Below are 17,559 nucleotides of genomic sequence, written 5' to 3' on the forward strand. Positions count from 1 at the left end.
CGCGCTGCAGCTGCGGGAGGCCGCGCACGACCGGCCCCGGCGGCCCCGGCAGGCCCCGGCCCGGTGCCGCCCGAGCAGCGCCCGGAGCCCCCGCACGGCCGTGAGCGGGCGCCAGGCCCGCGCCGCCGCGGAGGAGCCGCCGCCGGAGCGCCGCTCCCCTGGAAGCGGGGGAGCGGAGATCACGGCGCCGTCCCGGCCGTACCTCGGCAGCGCGTCCCCCACCACAGGCCCCGGGTGCCTCCGCTCAGGCGGGAAAACCTCCGCTCGCCACCATCACCGACGCTCCAAGATGGCGGACATGGCAGCTCCGGCGAGCCCTCCTCTGCCTCCGCCCACCTGCCAATCACTATGACCCGGCACCGCCCTTCTCCCGGGATCGCCCCTTTCTATTGGGCGCTGTGCGGAGCTCGGCCTCTCACTGGCCGTCTGGCCAACGTCAGTCACCCGGCTACGCGGCTGCGACAGGGTGAGACGCTGATGGCTGCGGGCCCTCGGCTTCCCGTTGGCCAGTCAGCGCATGGGGCGGGTGCACCTCCATTCCCACCTTCCCGGCCTAGCAACAAGGGAACGTCACGCTGACAGGCGTCTCCTTCGTCCAATAGAGAAAGCAGATTCCTTTTAAAAATAAACCCGTTCCGTCCAACCCGGAGCCGAGGAGTTCGGAGGCCGCGGCGGGGGCGGGGCGGGAACCAGCGGTGGCGTCCGTCCCGCAGCCTCACCCGCCGCGCCTCGCCATTGGCCAGCGCGCCGGGCCACGCCCCCGGGGCGCGCGCGGGCGCCAAACTGCCTGACAACAGGCCGCGGGGGGGAGGGGCGCCGGTGGTGTCAGAGCGCCCGTCTGGGGTGCGCGAGGCGGCCGGATCGGGGATCGCCTTCTGCACCTGCGGGATTGGCCTTTTTCTGAGCCTGCCTCCGGACAGGTGCCCCCGAGCCCTCCAGTGCCGCCTAAGATCCGGCAGTGCGTGTTTTATGAAACCACAGAACCGTTAAGGTTGGAAATGACCTACCTTTAAGGGGATCAAGTCCAGGCGTCAGCCAGCAACACCACCGTGCTTACCACTAAACCAACTTCCACCTGCCTTTTGAACACTTTTAGGGATGTTGATTGCACCACTTCCCTGGGAAGCCTGTTCTAATTCATGACCATTTTTTCAGTGAAGACATTTTCCCTAATATCCAATCTAAACTTCCCCTGGTGCAGCTTCAAGCGATTTCCTCCTATCCTGCTTGCTGGCTGGGAGACGAGGCCAGCCCCCAGCTGGCTACAACCTCCTTTCGGGTGGCTGTAGAGCGTAATAAGCTCTCCCTTGACCCTCCTTTTCCCCAGGCTGAGCACCCCCAGCTCTCTCAGCTGCTCCTCACAGGACTTGTGCTCCAAACCCTTCTCCGTCGCCCTTCTCTGGACACGCTCCAGCCCCTCAATGTCTTTGTTGCAGTGAGGGGCCCAGAACTGGACACAGCACTCGAGGTGTGGCCTCACCAGTGCCCAGTACAGGGGGACAAACACTGCCCTGGTCCTGTGACCATGCTATTCCCAACACAGCTCAAAGTGCTCTGGAATAAATGTGTGTGAGATCCAGGGTGGGTGCTGAGCCTCAGCCTTGACAAACCTCCCTGGCCTCCACGTGAGGAGCTGCTGGTGTGGCTGCTGCCCTGCTGCCGTTTGGCTGAGCAAGGCGGGCAAGGGCCTCTGCTGGAAAGCTCAGGTGACACACACCGGAACAGGCAGCCTCTTGTGCCCCACAGCTGGCACAGGACACCCACGCTGCGTGTTGAGCACCCCGTGTCTTTAACGCACGAACAAATCCTGACCATCCAGGATACCTTTGGCTTTCTCTCACAAACCCTCCCAAAACAGCTCTGCCCAAAGAGGTGGTGACCCCTCTGGCTCCAGTCCCTTGGCTTCTCAGGGCAGCCATCCTGGTTTCAGAATGTCACGGTCAGGACGACATCCGTGTCCCTGTCGGAGACCACCCAGCTGTGGTCAGCAGCACATCGCCTCTGGGCAGAAGGTTACCATCAGGTACCTGCCTGGACTGGTGTCCACAGGTTTTGTCTAGTTTTGGTGGGCTTTTGGCTGGCTTCAATGGGATTTTGTCAGGTTTCAATGTGGTTTTGACTGGATTCTTATTAAGAGGGCATGGGCTAGTTAAGGCAAGGACTCATTTAATTTATTTATTTACACTGAGGAAAGAAACAACAGAACTGAAATGATAGTTTAGCATTTAGGGTAGTTCTTGCAGGCCCCTCATGTAGAGGATGTGAAAACTGAAGGGTAGCACTGTGTTTATTTCATGTACCGAAGGGAAGGGAAAACAATACCTTTCTTTAACTTCATTATGAATCAGCAGTTTAGGATAAAGCAACTCCACTGCGAATAATGTATCTTCACATCTTTCACGTGCTCATCTGACAAAGTTAAGCTCAGTACAGGTGTGCTTACATCTTACTGAAAAACAGTCAGCAGGTCTGCTCCCATTAAGACAAACCTAGTGATATTACAAAGAGAAATATTGAGGGTGCTGCTGCTCAAAACAACACCTTCTTCAGGAGAGAAACAGTGATCGAAGCTAGAAATGGACTCAAACCTTGGTCTACAAGAATAAGGTAAGGGGAGCCTGTCTGTACATAAAACATTTTGGGGTTTGTACAAAGGGATGGTGTAATAGCAGCAAATGCTTTACAGTGTTTGCTTACCTTTCTGTGTGTGTCCTTTTCAGATCAGAGGGACTCCACACCTCCTTCACGATGGTATTCTGTTCAAGAATTTCAAAATAGGCTCTAGGCTGCTTGGGGCTTCTCTAAATACAGAAAACCAGGTTAAGACGCTTGCTTCTAAAGAAAAGGTAGCTACCAGATTTACAAAAGCTGCAAACCGGCTAAGGTGGCCTGGCCTTTGTGCTTTGTCCGGAGACTCTTGCCAGCTGCTCAGGTGCTCGGTTTCGTAATGCTTATTGCATAAAAAGCTGGCCACAGTGTCAGCTTTCTTTGTGTTACTGCGTCTTTCCTAGCAGTTGACCAAGCTTTGGCTCCTGTCCTCTGCAGGCATTACTGGTTCTCCCAAAGACTGAGTTGCAGCGTGCATTGTCCTACTGAGAGCTGTGCTTGTGCTTGCTGCTCTTCAGTATATGATGGCACATCCCTGTTTTACAAAACCTCTGTGAGCAGAAGCCCTCCCCAAGCTGTGAGCCTGGTGGGTTGCTTCCCTTAATAGAATTTTGTTGGCTGCCAGCACAGACACATGATCATCTCATTCTGCCTGAATAAGTTAGTGGAGCTGCAGCAATTATGGATACATGTGATCTTAATGTGTCACAAACACAGGGTAAAAACTCAACAGTGTGAAATGTATTTTGTATCTACTGCACACAGTTACACCGTTAGGTCTCTGAGAATACAGCCTGGTTTTTGCTTTCTTTTTCATACAAGCAGATTTGTTCAGTAAAATGTACAAAAAAAAATACCCTTAAAACAATCAATATGAAATGGGACATTGTTTCTTTATTCATCATTTCAGCGGGTGGTCAGTCCAGAAATCTCTCTAGACTGTATTTGTTCCACATTTATTGTAGCTGTCTTCTTTTTGTTTTCTTTCCTTTCACTGTGTCTGGGTTTTTTTTGTTTGTTTTTGGGTTGGTTTTTTGTTGTTGTTTTGTTTGGGTTTTTTGGTTGGTTGGTTGGTTTGTTTGGGTTTTTTTTTTGTGGGGTGGTTTTGTTTATGTCATACCACTTGCATGTTCCAGCAGAGAGTACTTGCACTACCTATAACAAATGGAGATTTCACAACATAAAATGTGTAGAGGCAGTTCTGGTTGTGTTGTCAATTATAGTGTGTAGGAAAGACCCTGGAAATTGTGAGTAGAGACTTAATAGGAAAGAATGGGTCTAAACAATGGATGGATGAGTGTACCATGTTAAATGGCATCCCCAGGACAAGCAGGTAGGTTGTTAAAAGAATAATGAGATTATAATATATATATATATATATAATATAGCAAGCACCAGAAGTGGTATCTGGAGACAGGATTAATAGCTTGAGTGTAGAACAGTTACAACAGTAAAATAGTTAGGTACCTAGTATAGTTTCTATAAATATTAAACATGACCTCACAGGTAACTAGGGGTTAAAGTGTGCTGCTGTGGGCACGTCCTTTATTGTGAGCAAATATGCCCTGGCAGCAAGGGTTGCATCTCAGCACAGAAGAGGCAGGATAATTTTTGCACTGGCACATATCTGATTTTCAAGGGTCCTATCACCACCATCACAATTCCAGAAGTTTGGGACTTCATAGGCCCTGTTTTTATCTTAGAGATTTCCTATCAATATATTCATAAATCTTGATTTTGTGCAATTATTTTTTAAAACTACAGCTGTCCAGGTGAAACTGCCATTACCATGTAAGTTGCTAATGCCAGGGAGCTACTGCCTCAAGGTTGAAACACCTCGTGTCTATAAAGAGTATCTCAAAATGCTACTGAACAGCTGGGGGAAATGGGCAGGTTATATGGCTTGCCCAGCATCACACAGTAAGCTGAACTGGAGGCAAAAGAATAAAATCCCAGTCCTTTATCCCTGGGAGTTATGTGCAAATCTGAAGATCTCCACACCATTCCTATGCCTGTGATTACAAGCAAATCAGAAACAAAAACCTAGCCTGCTTCAGTTGACCAGTATTGTATTGCTGGTGGGGGAACTCTTTAGGCAATGGACCTGAAGCTTGATGGTGTTTTACTAAATCACTAGGCTAGGGTTTCAAGTGTCAATATCTTAACTTGGTGATGGATACTGCCTGTGGCACTTTGAGAGACAGCACTTCTGATGAATTCCTCTACTCCCTCGAGTAAGCCACTTCCTCAGCATAAAGTGACAGGCAAATAAAAAATTACAAATAATCAGCCTGCTCAGTCACCGTCCCCCCATCAAAGGATATTGTGTTTCCTCAGTGTGCACCTTTAACCCCCCAGCCATAGCTGTGCTCCCTCCAGGAGCTGTGGGCTCCAGTGGGCTCCCTGCAGGTGCCAGGGGAAGCATTTCTTAGGGCTTGCTGTGACTCAGCAGCTCTGCCACACCTTGGAGAACAAACTCGTCTTCCCAAGAGTGGCACAGCCTGCCAAGCCAGCTTGTCCCGTGGCTCTGCAATTGCTGGATGTGACAGCAGAGGAGGACAGACAGGACTGTAGCCTTTCAGCAGCATTTCACCATTAGCAGCTGCTGCTGCTCTCATGGAGCCTTAATGTCAGCATGAGCATGTGAGGTGTGTTTCTGCTTCAGCTCTGCCAAGTCAACCACAGTCCAACATGTTGTCTTCCCTTTGTCTCCCCAGGGCAGCTGAGGGACCCTGTGAGAGGTTATTTGTTCCAGTTTACCCAGCTTGCAGGCTTGAGCTTCCCTCAGGCACAGGGAAGCACCAGTGCCTGCAAGGCAACGGGAACACCTGCACACAGGTCTGGAGCTGAACCTCCCCACTGGTGATATCTGGCTGTTCAATCAACTCAGGCATAAAATGAAGTCATAGCTTAACCTCTTTGAATCTGGTTGAGGTTCACTCTTCTGAGTTGAATGTAGGAAACAGACATAGAAAAAACAGGACAATTGGGTGCCTTGCACCAGAGTCCCCATCTCTGTTAACACTGAATGAATATTTGTAGAGTAAGGTCAGCCAAGACAGAAACACCTCTAGTTTAAACATAGCCCTAACAAAATCCATTGTTCATCTTATAGTTCAGGAGAGAATAAAGTCTATTAAAGAATTTTAATGATTTAATGTTTAGCCCAACATCTTATTAAAGTTGCGAAAACTAAGTAGCTTTAAGAAGAGAGAAGGAGCATTACTGAACAATAACTTCATGGTTGTGCTCCTGAGTGCGAGCATGGATGTTTGACTGCACCAGACCCACAAGTTAATCCATTTAGTTGAAACAAAATGTTCAAGTTCAGTTTTCTAATCTCATTTCAAGCATTGATCCTATTAGCATTTCTAAGGCAAAGCTGCTGGGGAGTAGGGTAGGACCTCCACACCATGCTTGTGGCCCTGCTGAAAAGAACATAGGCTTAGAGGGAAGTTTTGGCACCAGCTCACTTGAGTGCTTTGGCCATCCCCCTTCCATCTCCATGGGAGAGCTTATATCAGTATTGTATCATTTTCTCTCACTGCCCAGCACTAGCAATCAATGGCGTATCATCTGGGAGCAAAAAGCAGACAGAACCTGTTAGCGTTGCTGACCTGCCAGCAAAGTGCACAGTGTGGGCCCAGCATGCAGGTGTGGGAGCCTGCTGGGTGGCTGCACAGGAAAGTTGTCCTGACTAACCAACCCCATCCCTCTTGAGATGGATCCTCTCTGAGAGGATGCTGAAGGCTGGCAAGGTATGCCAGCGCTTTGGGCAAAGCACCGATTTCTTCCCTTCCGTTTTCTAAAAGGGCAGAGGAAGCAGTGATTGCTGAAGGCATGGTCAAAAGGCCATTTGATGTAACTTGTTGAAGAGTCCTTATACATTACTACATGGGAAAATGGGTGAGGAAATGGAAGCCTAATGATCCTAAACATTAGGTCCTGGTGCTACCACTGTCCCCACACCACCCATATATGCAGGCTGGTTTCCCTTGAGCCTTTGGGTTATTTTGTCCAGATAAAAGGGTTGGAGGCTTACAGTTTATCTCCCATCCAAACATAACACTTTGGAATCATGGGGAACCTGATTACATCAGTTATTAACATTAGAAGCAAATTATGCTCTAGTAATAAAACAGAGAGTGTACTGTAAGAAGAAATAATGTATAAATTCCAACAAGCATCTGATGCTGAAACCCAAGTCTAGGGATAAAGGTGAACAGAACTTAATTTAACATCCGTTAAACAACATACACGTGCAGCACCCAGTGCAGGTACAGAAAAGTTGTCCCGGATGACCAGTATAGAGCACTGCTCATCCTTCTCTGGTCCTAACTGACCTGACAGGAGCCTGGCAGAACATTCCCACCCCGGGAGAGCTTGTAATCTGGTGATTATAAGTACATTTGGGAGGTGCAGGCTGAAATTTCCATGGCAAAAGAAAGGAATGGGAGCTAAACCACAGTCTCATTAAGACTTGTATAAGAGGAGCACCCATCTCCACTTCTTTTCCCTCTGGCTGTACCTCAAAAGAAAACATCCCCCAGGACTCCTGAGCTCTAAGAGTCCAGTATCCTGGCAGTAGGCCTAGGATTTGGCATGCTGACCAAACCGAACTCCTGGGCACTCAGGCCAAATGATACAGAGCTTCTGCACCATGATTGAGATGTCACCTCTTTGGGCCTCTCAGGGCCCTCCCAGCGATGTTTTGCTACCTTAAAGTTTACAGTGCAGCTAAGCAGGATTGCAAGATTGCAATTTTAGACTGCAGTGTCTTAATCCCATTCCGAGCAGTTAAATGCTTTTGATACAGATACTAATATGACAGAGGAGAAAAAAGAGTAAAAAGCTGCTAGACAAGTTCTTGAATATAGATCCCAAGAGAGAGAGTGTTCATTTTTCTTTTGCTTCATTAGATGTGCACTGGGTACTGGTTTTGTTATGTAGTTACCTATTAAAAGAATGTCACACTGTTCAGCAACACTGCTAATTACCAGCATAACCACATGACCACTCTGGTCTAATGATAGTCCTAAGCCCATGTTATCTTTTAATAGCTAAGCTGATTAAACTAGCACGGAGGAAAAACAAGTTAGAGAAATTACCTTCACGGTACTTTTCCTAGGAAAATTAAGGTGCTTTTCAAGCGTGCAAAGTGCGTATATTGTGTCATTTCCCAACCAGCCATGATACAGCTGCCTAGTAACTACTGAGTTTCTGTGAAATGGTAGCAGGGGACTGAAAGAGGTGACAGAAACAGGCTGGATTACCCAGGCAAACTTGTGAACACAGTCATCTAATCAGGTGTATGTCATAAGCAGCAGTTGCAGGTTATTTTTGCTTTACACTTTTTCTTTCTCTTCTCTTTCTTCCCCTTTAACTCCACCACAGAAAAGGGTGTGTCATTCCCCCAAACTGGTCAAGATGAAAACTTGTACATAGTTTAAGTACTGCAACCTTGAAATACAGAGCCAAACTCTGGTTTTAACCCATTTTTCCACAGGTAGGAAGGAAAAAAGGAAGATGTTTCCCTGTCTCAGTGCCGGGAAGGAGCACTATGATCAGCTGCCCCATCTTTTGAGAACTATGATGCCTAAATGAGCAAAACAAAGTGAAAAATTACCGCCACAGTACTTCAGGAAAAAATAATATGCTTTCTCTTCCATTCTCTTCCTATCTGTCCTGACCTGCTGCTCTCATGGTGTGGAACATGTATGCAAAGATGAGGAATGCCTGTCAAAGGGATTAGGCTCCTAAAAAGTCTGAGTGCAATTAACTCTGCAGGTAGTTCCCATCTCTAAGATAGGAAATGCCTTTGCAGAGATCTCATGACCCACTTGACAATGCTATTTAAGCCTTTTTAAATTAGGAAAGTGGCACAGGCACACTAAGGATGCCATATCCAAGCTGAACAGAGCTTGAACTAACCTTAGGATGGATCAAGACAGATGCCAGAATGCAAGAGTAGGTCTCTAGCCCCTGCTTGAGAACAAATATCTTCAAATTCAATTGATCTCACCAAGGACTTGACTGTAGCAAATGTGTAACACTCCCTGACTCCCCCTCCAAGTCTGGATTTTAGATAGGTGATTTAATTCCTCGTGTTTGAGGATTTCATCTACAGCTTCTTTCCAAAGAGTAATTTCACTGCTGGTGTGAAAGAAATAGGACATTAATGAATAAGTGTTTTTTAAACTGTGCTTGTTGAAACGTCCTGCCCCAGGGAGCTCTGAAGAGTGCCTGGTAACTGTTCTGTGATACCCCCAAACAGATAAACACCCCACCCATATGTTTTCTGCAGCATTTAAAGTATTTCAGAAGTTTCTCATTAAGGCATTTAGAAATCTATAAAAGCTAAGAAATGTTCTGTTTTCTGAAACAAATTACACAAAATAATAACAGACCATTGTTGGTTTTTTTTTTTTTTTTTTTCCTGAAAGGTCTTTTGTGTTACAGTGAGTCCTATAGCTTTCTTCCTCTGGGGATAATGTGGTATCAGGAGTGATCCTTATGTGCTGGGACTGCTTTTATGTCTATCAGAATTTGTCCTCATTTTTAAAAATAAATTAGAGACTATAAATACTGAATGACTCTACCCTGACCTGACCAGAGAAGCCCACCGAATTTCCTCTCATCTCCTTTGCATCCCATCTGTCCTGACCTTCTTGCCACAACAGCATGATTAGGTTCCTAAAAATTGTAGGTGATTGTAATTAACTGTTCACATAATTTCAACATCTGAGAAAGGGAATGCCTTGCAGAGACCACCTGATCTGCTTCAGTCTTGCTATGGAAACTTTTCCTGTTAAGAGAGACATAAGCACACTGAGGACCACATCCTCAGAAGTACTTGCAAGTGTCTGTCTTACAAGGACGCAGAAAGACATCAACAGGAGTTAGTACTTAGCCTTGAGAATCTAGGCCTAAATAATGTGCATAGGGCTGCTGAGAAAAACCTGGAACATCTGTCCAAGCCTTGCAGATGGATAATAAGAGAAATTCTGCTTTAATTGGGTGTTTTTAATTTCATTTTTTTCCTTTTCATTAGCCCCTCCTCTTATGTGATTGTATATACATTTGTGCAGGTAATTTTATTTTTTTTTTAATTAGTCTAAAATAATAGCTCTGTATGGTGTGTTAGAAGAGCTCTGTGTGTACTTGAAGGATTTCTGTCAGGCTTCTAAGGCTCATTCCTTGCTGTATTACTTGGCTTTATTTGTGCATTGATGCAGTGTCGATTTTCAATCACCCCCCCGAGGGCAGAAATAGGTGACCTACTTTTCAGCCCTGGACATCTGCTACGGTAGCCATCTCTCCCTCTGTCCTTTAACCCTTTCTTCCCTCTTTCCCTCTCTGCAGAGCATATGGTGTCTCCCAGCCCTTCCAGGGACCTGTGGCTGTCCTGCAGACTCCTTTAGGACCGTGGGGACTGCTCTGCAGCAACAGGCAGATAATCTAGGAGGCAGTGCCGGGGAAGGACTGCACACATGACATCAAAGATGGTTGCAGTTCTGCCTCTGTGCTACAGAATGTCATCTCAATAGCATCCCAAAAGCCACCCAGGCCCAGTTAGCAGCTGAAAAGTCCCAGGACACCTCACCTCCTTCTCACAGTCACCCAACCACTTCAAGGCTGACCAAAAGTTGAAGCATGTTATGGTGTCTCCGTTGGGAATTTTCCCTTTCACAGAGGCAGCGCTTCCTCCCAGAGGCCTCCTCTGTTATCACTGCTCTTATGAAGCAGATATTGGGCGTTGCTTTGTAATCTGCTTCTGCAGCAGTTTTGCTGTCCTGGCTAGACCATTCCTTGCTCTGTGTTAGAAACTTTCAGCTGGAGGGAGCAGGGGTGTTTGCTTGCACTGTGGCTTTTTTAGGCAGTGCCTATTTCGTGCTTTGGCTCTGGATGGTAGGCAGTAATCTGCAAGGTTGTCCAGGCTCTGACCTTGCTGGCCCACAGCATTTGTGGATTTGCAGGTCAATAGTGACAAAGGATGTGGAAAAGACAGTGCTACTTAATGCCTTCTTTGCCTTAGTCTTCAGTAGCAAGACCAGCTGTTCTCCAGGTACCCAACCCTCTGAGCTGGAAGACAGAGATAGGAGCAAAACAAAACCCTCATAATCTGGGAGAAAATGGTCAGTGACCTGCTACACATCTAGACACACACAGCTCTAGGGCCCCGATAGGATCCACCCAAGGGCACTGAGGGAGCCGGTGGAAGAGTCTGCCAAGCCACTTCCAAACATTTGCCGGCTGTCCTGGTGAACCAGGGAGGTCCCAGCTGGCTGAAGTCAGCAGCTGTGCTGCCCATCTACAGGAAGGGTTGGAAGGAGGATTTGGGGAACTACAGACCTGGTGCCCTTGGTGCCAGGGAAGGACGTGGAGTAGATTGTCTTGAGTGCCAGCACGTGGCACATACTGGACAACCAGGGGATGTGGCCCAGCCAGGCTGGGATTCCAAAATGCACCTGCTGCTGGACCAGCTTGATCTCCTTCTGTGTCAAGGTGACTCACTTAATGGGTGAGGGAAAGGCTGCCTTTGACAGCTTTTTCCACAGGATTGTCTTGGGGTAACTGGCTGCTCATGGCTTGGATGTGTGCACTCCTTGCTCAGTAGAAAATTTGCTGGATGGCTGGGCCCAGAGATGGTGGGGACTTGAGTTAGATGCAGGTCATGGCTGTTCAGAGGTGCTGTCCCCCAAGGCTCAGTGTTTGGGCCAGTCCTGTTTAATATCTTTATCAATGGTCTGGATGAGGGGATCGAATACCCTCAGTCAGTCCACAGTCCCAAGTTGGGTGGGAGCAATGGCCTCCTCAAGGGTAGGAAGGCTCTGCAGAGGAGTCTGGACAGGCTGGATCAAAGGAACAAAGCCAACTGCATGAGGTTCCAGGTGAAGTGTCAGGTCCTGCCCTTGGGTGACAATAAACCCAAGTAATACTACAGGCTGGGGGAAAATTGTTTGAAAAGCTGGCAAGTAGAAAAGCACCTGGGGGTGCTGGTTGACAGGAGCTGAACATGAGCCAGCCGTGCCCAGGTAGCCAAGAAGGCTAAGAGCATGCTGGCCATCAGAAATAGTGTGGCTAGCAGGACTAGGGAAAGGATCTGTACTTGACACTGGTGAGGTCACATCTTGAATCCTGAGTTCAGTTTTGGGCCCCTCACTCCAAGACTTTGGGGTGCTGGAGTGAATCCAGAGAAGGGCAACAAAGCTGGAGAAGGGTCTGGAACACAAATCATATGAGGAATCATCAGCTGAGGTAGATGGGGATGTTCAGCCTGGACAAAAGGAAGCTCAGGGGATCTTATCAGTCTAGAGAGGTTGTCTTAAGGTGGGCGTTGATGTCTTCTCCCAAGTAAGAAGTGACAGAACAAGAGGAACTTGCTTCAAGTTGCAATACGGAAGGTTTAAATTGAATGTTGGGAAAAAATTGGGAAAAATAGTTGTCAGGCATTGGAACAAGATGCCCAGGCAAATGATGGAGTCAACCATCCCTGGAAGTGGTCAGAAGGCATGTGGATGCAGCAGTTTGGGATAAGATTTTGTGGTGAACACAGTGGTTCTATGCTAATGGTTAGAGCCTATTACTTGTAGGTAATTTCCAGCCTTAATGATTCTATGATTCTAAGGGTGCAGTGTTGCCAGGTGATTTTTGTACAGAGGCCAAGATCAGACTCTAACCTGTGGCACCCAGGACTTTTGAACGGTTTTGCAAGGCAAATACAATTCCAGTTTGGTTAGTTTATGCACTGGCTTTATTGACTATACATGTCTCCCTTCTGACAAACAGCAGGTGGCATGTTTTGATCAAGAATATAATTGCTTTCAGACTCTGGGGAGGCAAAGGAAGATGCAGAGCGATTGGGGGGAAAAAAAATGCAGTAGAGATGTCCTTTCTCTAATTTTTCATCTTAATTTCCAGCTGCCACGAAAAAATCCATTCTCCTGGGGCAGTTCTACCTCTTCTTGCTAGTGATGGTCCAACAGGAGGGGAAGTGTAGTGTTTCCCCTTGCAGCAGCCCAGATGAAGGTGCTCAAGCACCTCAGCCTGTGGGAATGGCTGAGAATATAATATGCCCATGCTGACACACTGCTGCTGCATTTTAGACATTTGGTGAAGTTCAGTGGTGAAAGCCCACACAATGTACAGAAGGAATTAACAGCAGGGGCCAGGAGTAGACACTAAGTTCTAACTACTTACATGTTCCCATTTAGGTAATCAGTTGCTGTACTCCCATATGACTCATGTCCAAGGTGTGAGTTCATAGACGTTTCAAACTTCTGATTTCCCATGCAAGGAAGAGGAGGACTTCAGGTATTTCATCAGCTACAAAGAGAAAGGCCACCCAAAGTAAATCTCTGCCCTCTGGACAGAAAAAACAAAGCAGCTCTAGAAGTTTAATCTCATTGTTGTTGAATTAAACTCTGGACTTCTGCAACGGATAAACAGCACAGTTTGGAGCAGGCTTTGCTTAGACACATTATTCACAAGGACCCAGCCCTGAGTCTGGCTCTTTCCGGCTCTGCCAGCTCCTGCAGCAGCCTTGGGACCCTAGAGAATCATTCTTACGTCCCTGAGGTTTGATGTGCCTTTTGAACGAAGCCTTCACAAAGGACAGGAGACTCAGCACAGCCATTTAAGCCTATGGCATGGAGCAAAGCTCAAAGAAGGGACAGTAGAGAAGTGATGAACAGGGGAATAAATGTATATTTTCTACATGGGAATCTGGCTTGACTTAGGATATACGGGGGTTGATTTCAATTCAGCAGTCAAGGATAATTAGTTGATTCCTCGGGATTCCCAAGCGCTCATATCTAAGCATATATAGAAATTATAAATATATATCTAGAGAGATATAGTACACATATTTACATTTATGTTTTATATACATAACCTCCAAAAAGGGACAGTACAGAAGTGAGGGACGGGGAAGAAACTGTGTATACATATGTGTATAGACAGAGCACTATTTTCAACAACACCAAAAGGATCAGTTGCCAGAACTTTTTAATGCCACACAGATATGCATTATTGCTGGGTGTCTTTCTTTTCAGAAGTAACAAAGGCAAAACACTGGCTCTTCCAGCCCAAAGGACCAGGATGTCTGTGGGCAGGTTGGGCACTGTCATACTTCTTGTTAGAAAGAAACTGAATAGTCTACATGAGAGAAATTATTTCCACCTGCTGTCAGACAACACGCACTCAGCAAACAGAAGTAGCTTCAAGTGTCTGCACTTACTCCATGGTAGGCAAAAGGAAAAGAGAAAACTATAGATCTGCTGATGATTCCCTTTACTGCACTGCTTTTTCCCGGTTATGATAAATCCTACCTATGCCGCTGACAAATGCAGGTGTCTCTGCAAACAAGTGCTATAAGGACAGTCTCTTCTTCCCCCCCACCCAAAGATCATTTGTTCTCTCTGGGTATTTGTCTTTTCCAGATTCTCATCTCAGTATTTTCATGCTGTCCATGTTTCCCTCCAAAGAAGAAAGTGAGGGGATAGATAAATAGATTGATTATCTTGTTCTGAAAACCTGCATAAGTCTCATTATATTAATGCTGAAATTAAGCACCAAACTATTGCCTAGAAGAGATGCTGCTTCCACCAGCAAAAAAGGGGATTGGTTTACTGTTACAGATTTTCTAGGGCTGAGAAAAATGACCAGGAGCAGCAAAACAATGCCATGTAAGTATTTGCCTAGTAGGGTTTTATTATATAACAAAAACTTCACTCTCAGGAAAGCTACACCCACCATCAGTGTTTACTCTGTGAAATCAAATGCAGGGGTGGAGAGAGGCAGAGTGATTCCCCCTTGAAAAGGGAAGCGCTGGAGCTGTTTGCTTTGGGAAATGAAGTTTGGTGAAACTCTTCAGAGCAGATGATTGTGCCACCTTGTGGCTTTGCTTAGCACTAAGCTCCGAAGTATTTATATGTATTTTAACATGGATGTCTCCCCATAAATGTCAGATGTGCCCAGGAGGACTAAGGCAGTGATTGTCCACCTGTATTGGGCACAGGGGAGGCTGCATATAATTTGACAGGTTTCAAAAACCAGAAGTGGGTGACATAAAAATGTGAAGGTAGAACATGCCACTCCAATTAAAAACACTAATCCACACTCAAAAGATACTGTAACTTAAAGTGTTTTACACAACTTCAAATGACATAGAACATATGAAGGAAGTGAAAATTCCTTTAAAAATTACTGTCATTTATTTTTCTCTAGGCAAAGAAAAAGTAACCTTTTTGCAAAACTGGAAGAAAACATACTGTTCCTTCGACATCTGCCCTCTCCAGTTTTTTGTGGGTTTTGGGTTTTTTTTGTGAGCAAGCTGAAAAGCCATCATGTGCCTCTTCAGGTCTTTCTTCCCCAACCTTAAATGCAGTCATGCAATGAAATCCAATCTTCTGTTGTAAGACTGAGAAGAGGTTGTCCCTGCACCTGCTACTGTCTTTACAAGGCCTCTGAGAAGTACTTCTGGAACAAGACTAAAGACAGATTTCTAAACGTTTCCTTGTTTGGCTGCTTCTCTAGAAATCCAGCAGGATCTGGAAATAAACTAGACTCTTCAAGTGCTCAATTCACAAAACCTACCATCAACTCTAGATGGAAATAAGATACCAACTTAAGAGACAAAATACAGTATCTCTCACAAGGCCCAATTTGGGACAGGGTGCATATATTCCTCAGTCTCATTCATCACCAGTTCCTGATTTTTCAGGTCTGGTCCTCCAAGGAAGTTTACAAGCAAAGACAAGTGGGTTCCAGTTCAAATTTCAATTGATGTGTGCTGCTTCATCCTGTACTGACACAGCAGTCAGCTTTCTACATTTTATATTCTCAAACTTGGAACTTCCCTGAACCCTGTTTAATTCTTCCAGAATTTGTTCACACACAGTATTCACCCCCCAGGTAACACGGTTCCCCAGTAACTGGCTGTAACAAACAGGTCCTCTGACTACTTGCTTACCTTGCCTCTAGCTTTAGACTTCAATATTTCATGGATACAGCAGCCAAAAGTGCAGAGGAAAGGGGTAATACTAAGGACTAAAATCCATGAAATACTCACATATCCACCAGACTTCCTTACTAACCTTCCTGTAAGGGCTAAGCTTAATATTCAGGTTGAGAAATGCAAAACACCTGGGCTTCAGTTTATTGCTGGCTCCTGTAGTATATCAGGCATTAACAAGAAGGAATGGGAAGGGAACCTTTCTACCTTTCCCCCTCACTTCTGAGAAGAAAGGGTTTCTTTTTCAGTTGGGGGAAAAGTGTGGCAGGGAGAGGGAAGCTTCCCACCATTGGTTTTCATTATCTTGGGCTTGGTGAGCTTTGTACATGTAAATCACCCTCTCTTTTTCCACTTTTTTCCGCTTTTGTTACAGTGTTGTTGCTGTCTCGGTGGGGGCGCTGAATTGGAGAGTACCATCCCGAAACCATGACAGCACCTCAGCTCATGAACTCCCACCTACCTGAACATTTCTGTCTGACCTGGATCCAGGGACTCCAACTACTGAACACTTGCCACTCTGTTGTTCCCAGTACTTGGGCTTTTAGTACAACCACCTACAACAGGAAGGAGAAGCTGAGGATATCGACCCTTCCAAATGCTGCAGGCTATGTGTATGTATGGGAATTGACAAACTTTTGAAGCCTGATGTCCAAATTCTATTCTGATTTTTAGTGACTGCTTACGTACAATGCCTACAGTAAAATGAGCGTAAGCATTAAATCTGTTTCCTTACAACCTAGAAGGAATTCGGATCACAATGAGAGAAATTGTCTAAGAATTAAATCCTATTTAAATCTGTAACAATAGCCTGGTAAACCAAATTAAAATACAACGGACAGCATTGTCCCTGTTCTCAGGAGTCTTTCTTATACCCTTCTAGGCCACGCAAAGTTCAGTAAGCATTGCTCCCCAAGTAATAGATTGTCAAAGCTGTTGCTATCCCTTAAATCAGATTTATGCCAAAGTAGCTCTGCCTTTGGGAAATTGTAACAGAAGGCATTAACCTCAATTAGTGCAAGCCCAGATCCCATCTTTTCAGGCTGTCCAGAATATATGTAGACAGCTGATAATTTCTGTTCCAAAAGCCACTCTAGCTTCAAGCCTATTTACTATTCAGGTTAATTACAGACAAGAGACCATTCTCTAACTGCAAGAGGAAATTCAAGGCCTTGTCCTGCCCTTGCCATGCCTCTTCCGTGTGTGTTGTGTTCTGTGAGGAATCCACCAAAACCCAAATTGGGCAGGCCAAAGTAAATTACTTGTCCTAATCTTCACTGTAGCTGTGATCTTCACCAGCTGATCTGGCAATACCCCTTGCAGTTATGATCCTTGCCTCATTCCTTCAATATTCTCAAGAGTCCAGCAATTAGCCTGGTTCATCAAGCCTCCATTTCTCAGATGCTACCTTTGTCTCTAGTCTTACAGGCAGGTGCCTTTTTGTGATGCCTAAAACCACAACAGCATTGGCTCCCGTGCACACCAACCCTCTTTCTGTCTGTGCCTTCTGAGCAGATTCCAGCGTCCACCCGCCCTCCTCAGTGGAAGGTTGTGCGCCGCTCCGTGCCGTCAGCAGCGATGTGGGCAGCCTGCTGCAGGGCTGCTCCTGCAGAAACCACAGAGCGTGCACTGCTTTGCCTCCACCCTGCTCTCCACAGCACCGCACACGGCCTCAAAGGCTGCCCCACCATCCCCTAGGTGTTCACTCCAAGGACAACCTGCATTAAACCCCTCCAAGCACAGGTGGACGGAAAGCAGCCACAGCTGGGCAATACCTGTCCTAAAAAGCTTTAGTTTCACATGAACTCCTCCCCCTAACTCTAAGTGGGCTTTTTGGCAGCGTGTGGGCAGTTAGCTCACTGTATTGGGTCTGCCTGAGATGGAGCTCTTTTTCCCCAGATCACCTCTCACAGTGCTGTGCTTTGCATTGCTGGTAAAAC

General features: G+C 46.3%; 1 protein-coding gene and 2 long non-coding RNA genes across 9 annotated transcripts in view; 1 reads left to right on the forward strand and 2 right to left on the reverse strand.

Moving 5' to 3' along the window:
- The window catches only part of PPP6R3 (protein phosphatase 6 regulatory subunit 3), a 52,430-nt gene extending 52,088 nt beyond the window's left edge, over positions 1–342 (reverse strand). For all 7 annotated transcript variants that reach the window (XM_040067783.2, XM_058421051.1, XM_040067782.2 and 4 more), the window contains exon 1: positions 203–342. The gene's annotated coding sequence lies outside the window, so the exon portion shown is untranslated. The remainder of the gene's footprint in view (positions 1–202) is intronic.
- A 12,014-nt stretch (positions 343–12,356) lies between these two features.
- Positions 12,357–15,696, reverse strand: LOC120754360 (uncharacterized). Its single transcript, XR_005701401.2, has 3 exons — positions 15,581–15,696; positions 12,808–12,933; positions 12,357–12,654 (listed from the first exon to the last, which is right to left on the reverse strand). It is a non-coding gene; the product is annotated as an uncharacterized LOC120754360 (long non-coding RNA).
- A 119-nt stretch (positions 15,697–15,815) lies between these two features.
- LOC120754361 (uncharacterized) lies at positions 15,816–17,307 on the forward strand. The gene is made up of 3 exons (XR_005701402.1): positions 15,816–15,935; positions 16,112–16,233; positions 17,135–17,307. It is a non-coding gene; the product is annotated as an uncharacterized LOC120754361 (long non-coding RNA).
- Positions 17,308–17,559: the final 252 nt, after the last annotated feature.

Source organism: Hirundo rustica, chromosome 6, assembly GCF_015227805.2.
Source record: "Hirundo rustica isolate bHirRus1 chromosome 6, bHirRus1.pri.v3, whole genome shotgun sequence".
NCBI lineage: Eukaryota > Metazoa > Chordata > Aves > Passeriformes > Hirundinidae > Hirundo > Hirundo rustica.